This window comes from Monodelphis domestica, chromosome 1 (assembly GCF_027887165.1).
Source record: "Monodelphis domestica isolate mMonDom1 chromosome 1, mMonDom1.pri, whole genome shotgun sequence".
NCBI classification, from domain to species: domain Eukaryota; kingdom Metazoa; phylum Chordata; class Mammalia; order Didelphimorphia; family Didelphidae; genus Monodelphis; species Monodelphis domestica.
In genome coordinates this window covers 69,547,200-69,559,169 of record NC_077227.1, presented here as the reverse complement: position 1 = coordinate 69,559,169, position 11,970 = coordinate 69,547,200, and positions in this window count along the sequence as shown.

The following is an 11,970-nucleotide window of genomic DNA, read 5'->3' as shown; positions in this document are numbered from 1 at the left end:
ATGTTGGAGGGGGTGTTGCAAAATTGGGACACTAAGGCATTGCTGGTGGAGTTTCTAATTGATCCAGCCATTCTGGATGGCAGTTTGGAACTATGCCCAAAGGACTTTAAAAGACTGTCTGCCCTCTGATCCAGCCATACCACTGCTGGGTTTGTACCCCAAAGAGATAATAAGGAAAAAGATTTGTACAAAGATTTGTATAGTCACTCTTTCTGTGGTGGCAAAAAAAAAAAACAAAAAAACTGGAAAATGAGGGGTTGTCCATCAATTGGGAAATGGCTGAACAAATTGTGGTATCTGATAGTGATGGAATATTATTGTGCTGAAAGGAATAATCAACTGTATGAATTCCATGTGAACTGGAAAGAGCTCCAGGAATTGATGCAGAGTGAAAGGAGTAGAACCAAGAAAACATTGTACACAGATTGATCATTGTGGCACAATCAAATGTAATGGACTTCTCTACTAGCTGCAAAGCAATGATCTAGGACAGTTCTGAGGGACTTATTTTTTTTAAACCCTTACCTTCTGTTTTGGAATCAATTCTGTTCCAAGGCAGAAGAATGGTAAGGGCTAGGCAATTAGGGTTAGGTGACTTGCCCAGGGTCACACAGCTGGGTTGAGGGACTTAGGAGAAGGTACACTATCCACATCCAGAGAAATAACTGTGGGAATAGAAATGAGGATGATTGATCACATGGTTCAATGGGAATATGATTGGGGATGTTAATGTTAAGTGATTACTCAATTGCAAATATTAATATGGAAGTAGGTCTTGAACAATGACACATGTAAAACCCAGTGGAATTGATTATCAGCTTTGGGAGGGCGGAGGGAGGATGGAAGGGAAAGAACATAAATCATGTAACCATGGAAAAGCATGCTTAATTAATTAGTTAAATAAATAAATAAATAAAAACACTATGATTCAATGAAAAGAATACTGGATTTTGAATCAATTGATTATCTGTTAAAGGAGGATTCTGAAGTGGGATACCTATAAGATTCCTTATAGATATATGAGCCTGTGATTTAGATTTGTATCTAAACTGGCTAATTATTTATTACCTATGTGAACTGGAGGAAATAAATTTCCTTCCTGAAGGTTTTCAATTTTTTTTTTGCTTGATGTGGATCCTTTTGCTATTCTGGTGAAGCCTGGGAACCTATTCTTGGAAAAAAAAATTAAAAATACTTAAAATACACATAATTTCAAAGGAAACTAATTACATAGAAATACAATTATCAGGACTTTAAAAAAAGTTCACAGACCACATATTAATGACTCCCTGAGATGCTCTCTAAGGTCTCTTTCATCCTTTGATCTTAATTGTAAAAATTCCCCTAAGATATATTCAGCACTTTCCTATTGTGGTATACCTATTCAAGCTTTACACTCATAAAAATTTATTTTTCTGTTGGCTTTATTTTAATACACCTATGAAGTAATTATTGTGGGCAATCCTTTCTAGTAAAGATCACAATTCTTCTGTGATCATTCTGCCTTTTAACCTCTAGCACCAAGATAGATGCCTCTTTTGGTTAAATAATTTCCCTATTTAGTTTACACTAATCAGAATCCTTTTCTTATTGGCCTTTTAGACACATTCCTTTTGTTTTCTCTCTCAAATATCTAGATCTTCACTGGATGAAATAGAAACATGTAGACAGTTACACCTACATAGGTCATGCATAAAGTTAGTATATTAAAAAGAAATCCAGACTCAGAAAGGATTCATGGTAGTCCTTGACAAAAGATGTGTTACCTCAGGCAAAGTAGCTCTTAGCACAGACTCTCACAGAGAGTAGGTGCTAAATAAATAAATACTTATTGATTTACAGATTGACTGACTAAATGATCTTTAAAGACTGAAAAAGAAATCCAGACTCAGAATTCAAGTAATATATGTATGAGTATTAATAAAATATACTTTTAAATATTATGTTATAAATAGTTTTGGAATAAATAATGATGTGGCTGTGGATTTGGAGATTTCTATTATGGAAGGTTAGACACTCTGAAGCAGTATATTTACTAGGCAGCCATTTATTTATCTCTATCTATCTATCTATCTATCTATCTATCTATCTATCTATCTGTCTGTCTGTCTGTCTGTCTGTCTGTCTGTCTGTCTATTTATCTATCTATCTATCTATCTATCTATCTATCTATCTATCTATCTATCTGTCTGTCTGTCTGTCTATCCATCTGTCTATCTGTCTGTCCATCCTTCTGTCTATCTATCTATCTATCTATCTATCTATCTATCTATCTATCTATCTATCTATCTATCTATCCATCTATCCATCTTTCTATCCATCTATCTATCCATCTGTCTATCTATCCATCTATCTAGCTCTGTTTGTCTATTTTTGTCTATTATTCTTGTCTGTCTGTCTATATCTATCTATCTATCTATCTATCTATCTATCTATCTATCTATCTATCTATCTATCTATCTAGGTATCCATGTAGCTCTCTCTCTCTCTCCCTCTCTCTTTCTCTCTCTCTCTTTCTCTCTCTCTTTCTTTCTCTGTCTCTCTGTCTCTCCCTGTCTCCCTTTCTCTCTCTCTCTGATCATGGACTAATCATTTAACCTACTAAGCCTTATTTTCCTTATCCATAGAATGAGGGAAAAAAGTTCTTTCCTTTACATTTTAGGATTGATGTTACAGTACAGCACGTTAAATTTCTTCAAGTCCTATATAAATGACAGCTATTACTATTGTTATTGTGGTTGTTATTTTGATCACCTTTCTTTTTCTTGAGTTGATCTTTAATCCTGCCTCTGATAAATAAGGACAGTTATTCTTTTTCAGAACAACCTCTTAACTCATTGGAGATGCTGTACCACTAGTATTGGATGATGAGTAGAGTTGAAGATACCATTTTGGCATGTTGTCACTGAGATGCTAATGCCAGAAAGGATACTTTCAATAACATGCTGCATGATTGGAAGATTGGCTAGGAGCTGCTGGTGCTGTTTCAATAGATTTATCCTGTACTTATCCTTCCTTTAAAAGGTGCTTCTTTCTTTCTCTCTTTTTTTCCTGCCCCTCTTTCAGCATCCCCTTATCACTTGTTTCTATTGACTACAAGCTGTCCCTGGCTCTAAAAATAATCGATTTACTGCTGTACTTCACATTAACTATTCAAGGAAACAAAACAAAGGCAAATCACACATCAGATATCAGTTTCTGTGTGGGAAAAATGCAATCTAAATAACAGAAGCATCCAAGGGAAATGACCTTGTTTATCTTGTTCATTTCTCCCAGTTTGTCTCACTTAAGGAGGATGAAAATCGGATTCTTTTTGCCTGGTGATCTGCAGTGCCGTCTGCATAGCTTATGACAGTTATGAATGATAAGAAGAGGCTATCAGGGCTCCTGAATGTCACCAGCAGAACAGAAAGGGGCTTTTCCTAATTTCATTAGAGACTACCGATAATGAAAGACAATGCTAAAGAGTCACTGGAGAAATGAATCAGTTAAGACCTTGTGCTGTAATCTGGACACTGAGTATTCAGATGGCACCAGGCCAATGATGAGAGCAGAAATTAGCTGCTGAAACATATTTGTATTGCAACTCAGTGTGAGGAAATGTACTTTCAATGGAGATGTCCCATCCACTGGGGGAGAGAAAAGAGCTGTTGCTAAAGCTCCCTTTGGAGGGATAACATTAACAATAATAGCAGCTAGCATTTATATAGCACTTTAAGTTTTGCAAAACACATTACAAATATTATCCCATTTTAACCTCCCAACAATACTGAGGGGTAGGTACTATTATTGCTCCTATTTTACACGCGAGGACATTGAAGCTGACATGGGTGAACTGACTTGCCCAGACCCATATAGCTAGAAAATGTGTGAGTCCAAACTTGAATTCAGGTCTTTCTGTCTGTAGGTCCAGCATTCTGTCTACTGCACCAACCTGGTTGGGGCTGGGATGAGAATAGCCAGTAATCCCTTTACAAGGACTCAGTTTCCTGTGTATCTTTTCCTGATTGTCTCTAGCTCCTATTTTTCCTGGTGTTAATAATAACTGTTTATTATTATTATTAATTATTTAAAAATTATATTTAAATTTAATTTAATAGTATATCAAATAAATATTAATAATAAAACAATTATTTATTAATGATATTTATTAAAATTAATAATAATTTAATATAATTATTAATATAGTGTTTCAAAGTTTTTGCTATATTTATTCTCATTTAAGTCTTATAACAACCATGCGATTCAGGTATTGCAAGTATTATCATTGGAGAAACTGAGGCTCAGAGGGATTGACTGGTTTAAGATTACAGAATTAGTAAGTTTCAAAGAAATAACATGAGCAAAGGTCTTCCAAATTCTTAATCTAGCACTCCATTCACACTCTTATTCTTGAAGTAAGGCAGTTGGGACTTCTCTTCTAGAAGTGTTGGAATTTGGGAATAAGGAACATATAAATATAAATGGGGAGGACACCATATTTAAATGATTAATTCACATATATGGCAGGTGAAATTATTGCTTAATAAATCAATATAGTAGGAATTTGAAACCTTTGTTTCTCCAGTTATTTCAGATTTCCCCTCTTATACATGTAATCCAAATACATTTTTCTGAGCTAGTTTTGAAAAATGATTTTATTTAAAAAAATTTTTGTTCTAATTTCATTAAGATTGGAAGGGGAAAAATGTTCTGTGTTATGTTTCAAAGTAAAAATAAAAGCAACTATGCCTTAGTGAGCTTTCTCCATTTCTTCTAGACCTGCCTAAATCATAGGTTCCTCTAGCACATTTTTTATTCCTTTGGTCATCTTTTCAGATAATTTCCTTAATGTGCTTCTGTTGTCCCAATGTCTGGAATATGAGGCGTATTTAAACATCAATGGAAATTGCTTTGTTTGGTCATATTTGGCACTAACCAGTTAAATGACAATTCTTTCAGTACGCTGAGAAGACCTGGGATTACATGGCCTCTAATGCAATGCATGTGAAGCCTTGAAACCCATGCTTTAATTCCTTTTGGTAAAAAGTTTTATTGATGCTTTTTGTCTTTTTATCATGGCCATTTTACTCCTGTCTCCCTTTCCCATGAGCCTACCTGTTATGACAAAGAAATACTGATTAAACAAAAAACATTCAATATAATAATTGCATCTGAAAACTTTGCTATCTTAGATCTCTGCTCCTTTGCCAGGGAGGGGACATATGAAGGGAAGGTAGCTAGGGGAGGGGCAGGGAGATATTTTTAAATGTTTCCAGAATTTTCTTTTTTAATAAATTACTTAGATTAAAATTCCATTTGCCATTATTTTTCATTAGCATTATTGTACTTATTGTATAGATGATTCTTTTGGTTCTGCTTATTTCACTCTATCATTTAGTGCCAATCTTTTCAGGTTTCTCTGAACTTCTATTTGTCTTTTCTTCCTGAACAATAACATTTTTCAGATTTTTTCCCACAGTTTATGGGCAAAACTTTTCCAGTTCTTTGCTACCATAGAGTGTTGGTATGAATTGTTTATGTATATACACACATGTATGTATACACATGTATAAATGCACATGTGTGTTTACAAACACATAAATATGTGTTTAGAATAATATAACAAATATATGTGTATATAAATGTAGTGTTGGTTATACACACACAGATATATATTTCTGCTTTCATTTTCTTGAGGTATAGGCTCAATAGTGAAATTCCTGGGTCAAAGGATGGGGGCAGTTTAGTCACTTTTATTGTATAATTAGACACTGATAATGAGAATACTTGGATTATTTTATAGTTATATCAACAGTTTATAAATGTGTATGTCTTCTTACAAGTCCTCTAGCATTGATTCTTTTCCCTTTTGTCATTTTTGATGATATGGCAAGTACAAGCTGAAACATTAAAATTACTTTAAAATTTTCTTTTACTTATAATGATTTGGAGCATATTTTCATGTGGTCTCTTATAGTTTGTAATTCTTTTTTTAATACTATTGGATCATATTTGATCACTTATCACTCCCTTGTTTAGTTAGGATTTTTTTTTTCTGTGTGTCAAAAGTAAATGATCTCCTTCTTTTAATTTTTAATAGTGTGAACATATTTATTCAGATCATCTTCCATTTTGAATGTATGGTGGAATTTGGCCTAAACCACATTTATGCAACACCATTTTCATATTTTCCCAACAGTTTTTTATTGAATTGAATCTTTTTTACCATTTAGAGTTTATTAAACAGTGCAGTATCATTTTTGATTTTTCTTGTTTCTACCTCATCCAATTTGTTCTACTGATCTATTTTTCCATTAAAAAATATCAAATACTTTGATGAATATTGCTTTATAATATAGTTTGAGGTCTGGCAATGCTGTGTATCTTTTATTTGTATATTTTCCTCTTTATTTTCCTTGAGATTCTAGATATTTTGTTCTCCTCAATGAATTTTATTGTTATTATTTTTTTTTTACAGTTCTACAAAGTATCCCTGGATTGGTTTAGCACCAAATCAATAAATTAGGTAGTTTTTTCCTTTTCATTTTTTTGTATTGGTACAATCCAATTATGAGCTGTGACCTCTTTAATTACTGAAGTTTTTTATGTAAAGAGTGGTTTGTGGTAGTATTTATAAAACTCTTGTATGTGTCTGTAGAATTTGTTGGTGTGCAGTCATTTTTCAGTTGTGTCCAATTCTTTGTGACCTCATTCAGAATTTTCTTGGCAATGATATTGGAGTTGTTTGCCATTAAATTTCTATGTATTTTGGATTTATTCTGAATGAATTTCTCTTATTTCCTGCCCCCATTTAATTAGGAATGCCTTAATTTTAAATTTAAAAATGGAACATCTGATTGTAGCGTATCTATAATAGATGACTTTTGTATCTGAAATTCTAGACACTGCCTTAACATTTGCCCCTATAGAACTGAGAGGAATTGCCATGTACTCAAAAACAAGGTTTTTGTTAAATTTCATGGTTCCCTTACTCTGGTTTGTAGCACACACAGAATAGTTTATGTGGAAGAAATTAGCCAATCTTAACTCCACAATAAGTCTAAATTTTTTTTCATTCTTAGGTCCTACAGCTCCCAGACAAGTTTAACATATCCCTTATGCCTTAAGTTTTGTTCTGATTTTCTGTCTGCAAGGAATTTGCTTCTTTTGGACTCTAGAGCTTCCTTTCAGAGATAGTTATGTCTGACATGGAACAAATTTCCTCCAAACTCTGCCTCATCCTCAATACCTTGCAAAAGGTCACCTCAACAGATGTCATGAGGCCACTGCTAATGCTTTTCTATTCAAATTTCTATTCAAAATTCAAAATTTAATTTCTATTCTCCCACAATGGGAGAAGTTGTTGACTGACTCAACATTCAGCTTATGGCTTGGGTGAATCTACAACATAAATTCAATAAACAGGTTTGGGGCTGATAGTGCTGAATTGGAGCTGCCAATGAAAGGCAAAAGTGAATGAAATACAGAATTGCTGATTTCCACCAGATCTTGTGCATCTTTCAATAAACATCTCTAGCTTCGAGTCTCTTGTGTAAGTCACTCTAGCACATTGTAATTCATTGCAATTCAAAACCTCAGCTGGTCTATCAGGCTAATACATTTTATTGGTACTACTTATGGAATTTTCTCTCTGAGTTGACCTTTTCAACTGACAAGGGCTATTGTCATAAATTTTCAATAAAATGATAGTATATAAAAACAATCAGTATCATCAGACCTTCTCATGAGTCAACAAGCATGTGTTTTCAGCGCAGCCTAAATGAACAGGGAAAATAGGCATGATGTGAATCAATATAGCATCTGTCATACCATCTCAATTGAAAGAACCTTCAGAAGCTGATTAATCAACTCCAGCCTGAAACAAAAATTCCCTTTACTACATTTTAAAAAGTTGTCAAACAGCTTTTGATTGATAATCTTCAGTCATGGGGAATATAATGCCCTCCGAGGTAGTCCCTTCCCCTTTTGTATATCTTTATTCATTGGGAAAATTTTCCTTATATTGAACTGAAATCTGCTCCTCTCCAGTTTTGACCTGTAGTTCCTAATTCTGTTCTCTAGGGTAAAACAGAAATATAATAGAATCATAGTCTTAGAGTTGGAAGAAATTTCAGAAGCCATTTAGTCCAACTTGTATTTGAATAATAAGACTTTCTGCAGAATTACTGACAAATGGCCCTGTAGTCCCAACTTGAAAACTTCAGCGACAGAGGACCCACCACTTCCTAAGGCAGCTATTTCCAACATTGGACAGCCCTCTTAGCAAGTTCATTTCCTTTTGTATCAAATTGAAATTTGCCTGACTATAAATTTTACTTCTTGTTCCTAATTCTGCCCTCTGGAGGCAATCAAACATTAAATTCATTTTCCATGATCATCTGGAGTGTGTTTACAGAAGGGTCACCTTTGTCAAGGGCATTGAGTCACTGCCATATGAGATTGGTTGAAGATAGGAGGAATATTTAACCTGGAGAACAAAGATTCAGGGAGAGGAGCATGTTAGCAATGTTTACATTTTTGAATAATTGTCATACAAAAGAGAGTTTAGACTTGTTCTGTTTGACCCTGGAGAGTAGAACCAGAATCAATGAATGAAGTCATAAAGAAGCAAAAAACTTCCTGAGAAGCAAAGTTGTAAAAAAGTGGAACTGGACTTTGTCAGTATTTGGTGGGTTCCCCTCTTATGGAGGTCTTCAAAGAGAACCTGAATTGTCAATATATTGCCAAGCACATTTATTTAGGGTGTGGCCTTCAAGGTTGTCTTCAATAAAAAACAAATTACAATTCTGTGCTTTCTGGTCAATTACTCAGACCCCCCTCACTGCCACCCCATGCATATTCTTCTAATGCACCTTAAATCTTTTGAGGCAGCTTTTCCTTAGGACCAGAACAGGGTTTATTTTATCAAAAGCCCATATAGGGCAGTTAGATAGCCCAGTGGATAGAGTGATAGGCCTGGAGTTGGGAGGGTCTGGGTTCAAATGTGACCTCAGATACTTCCCAGCTATGTAACCTTGGGCAAGTCACTCTCAGTTGCCTAACCCTTACTGCTCTTCTGCCTTAGAGTCAATACTTAATATTGATTCTAACATAGAAGGTAAGTTTTTTTAAAACCCATCTAACTTACTGTACTATGTATTCCCTATTAATAGTTTTCAGACCATCCTGAGATTTTTAACCAGTTTTTTTTTTTGCATATAAATAATCTGCAAGTCTAGTATAGTCCCTCTTCCATGGGATAGTCCTTTAGATATTTAAAGACTATTATCATGTCTTTTCTTAGGATGCTTTCTTCTGGTTAAACACTCCTACTGCCTACAAATGTTATTTCTTTGTCATAAAGTTCCAAATGTTTTTCCTGTTTGGAGCACCATTTTCTGCATAGGCTTCAATTTATTAATATTCTTCTCAAAATGTAGTATTGTGTATGAATAACAATTCTACAGGTATGGCCTTAAAAAAAACCCCAAAACTCTTCCCTTCATTATAAGAATTAATACTAACTATGGATTCCAAGACAGAAGAGTGGTAAAGGCTAAGCCATTGGGATTAAGTGAATTATCCAAAGCCTAGAAAGTGTCTAAGGCCATATTTGAACCCAGGACTTACTGTTTCTAGGCCTAGCTCTCTATCCACTGAATCACCAAGCTGCCCCAGGTGTGGTCTTTGTAAGCCAGGTCTTACTAATAATGAGCTTCAGGGTCATACCAAAGCCACAGTCATTTTCTAAGTTTCAGAAAAGGAAAATTTTGCTCAGTGACAAGTTGGAAATAGAGACACAGATCTCTAGTTATTTACTTGGACTTTTGAGTGCATGGCGACTTACAAAATGTTAGTGCCCAAGTTTTTTCACTGATTCTAACAATGAAGGGAGGTTCCAACCAGAAATCTCATTGACATTCTGTGCTTATTCATGTGACAATGTGTTGAAAGAGTCAGGAAGAAATGGATCTAATTCATTAAGAACCATTAAAGATAAAATGTATGAAAGGAATTTCATTTCATTATCTTAAGAATCTATGACTTGATCCTTGTGAATATTTTCTCCACTCAGAGAGAAAACAAACCCTTCTTTTCTTAGTGGGAAGTCTTTATGAGTTGCTCTGGTAAAAAAACAAAACAAAACAAATCAAAAAACCTCCCAAAACAAACAAAACCCAACAACTCTCTACCTACCTTTCCATTTATCTATGTATCCATCCATCCATCCATCCATCTCTTTCTTTCTATCTGTCTTTTGTGGTCAATTTTATGTTGAGCCCCCTGAACTTAGCTAAATTGGTCATCAATTAGTCTATTATTTTTTTGAAAAATTTATTTAATTAGATGGTTTAGAATATTTTCCCATGGTTACAAGACTCATGCTCTTTCCCTCTCCTATCCCCTCCTGTATCTGATGCACAATTCCACTGGGCTTAACATGTGTCATTGATCCAGACCTATTTCCATAATATTAATATTTGCACTAGGGTGATTGTTTAGAGTCTATATCCCTAATCATATCTCCATTGACTCATTTGATCAAGCAGTTGTTTTTCTTCTGTGTTTCTTTTCCCACAGCTCTTCCTCTGGATGTGGATAGCGTTCTTTCTTATATGTCCCTCTGAATAGTTCTGGATCATTGCATTGCTATCTACTAGTCTATTATTGATCCCATTCCTAGAGCATTCCCTGGAGAGTGGAACTTGGCAGAGCATGTATATCTGGGAAAAACAATTGAGAGGTGATCCCTACACTATGATATTCCATCAGATTGGAACTGAATGGAGGAATGAAACTTAATTGAACTAGAAAGTCATAAAGTGATGAAACATTTTTTGGGGCTATCTATTGAATCGTTTTGAACAAGTATTGATTGTGAAAACTAGCAGAGAAAAATCAGCAGCTAAAATCTGTTTTTTTCTTAATGTATCACATCCACAGGGCCTAGCTCTTTTATGAACAATTGTGCGGTAAGTAAACAGAGATAGGCAAAGCCTTGACAAAGTCTGTAATAATATCTTCCATTCAGGAAATGCCATGGAAAGTAATCATGCTATGCTTTCTTTTGGGAGGTGTTAACCATGCTTCTGAAGTGCTATTCTGTATTTGGCAGCAACTGCCAACTTCAATTCACAAAACAAAAGGGAGAAGATGAACAACAGATGTATAGAAGTATAAAAAATTGATGGCCAGCAGCAGCAAACAGCAGCAGCTTTGAAAGGTGGGGTTCTAACTAGATTCCTATGAATTGTTTATGATTTTGCCCATACATTGCTTTTGTATTAATAAATGGACAAGGATGATTTGCAGATGTCCAGACTAGGGCAAATGTGGCCCATAGATTTTTGTCTATGTTCTCCATTTAAGGAAGAAATTAAGAAGCATGAATGCAACCAAAGGCAGAGGCAATTAATGTGATGCACACATAGCTAAATAAGCCATTTAAATGTATGGTTACCAATTCCCAGCTCTGCCCATTTGGAGAAAGGCCAAGAGCATAGTCCCCTATCAAACATTTCAAAACTGGCTGCTGTGCAGGAATCTGACAGCAAACTTCCCGCTAGGGGCCTGTCAGGGAATGTTTAGGAAATGTCTTCATAAAGGGTTCAGGAAGGAAGCTCTTAAGACTGAAGATTTTCTGTGGCTTGTCTGGGTTAGAATGGCTTTGGGGGAATGAATGGAGTTGTCAGAACTTAGAGAATGAAAGCTCAGAGCTTGAAATTTGCCCCAGAAGGAGCAAAGTATGGACCCACCTGTATAGGTTTGGCATACTAAATGTGAACATTAGTTTAACTTAAATTTCAGGTTCTTCCATTGCTAAACTAATCTCTACAGGAGCCAAATCAACATTGACATGGAGTGCCACAAGGAGGGGGTTGAGTTCTATTTAGAATGAAGAGCTTTCATGAATGTTTCATTCATCTTTTCCTATGATTTAGCTATTTCACCTGGATCTGTTGTGTTGAAGTTTGTAGGGAAATTAAT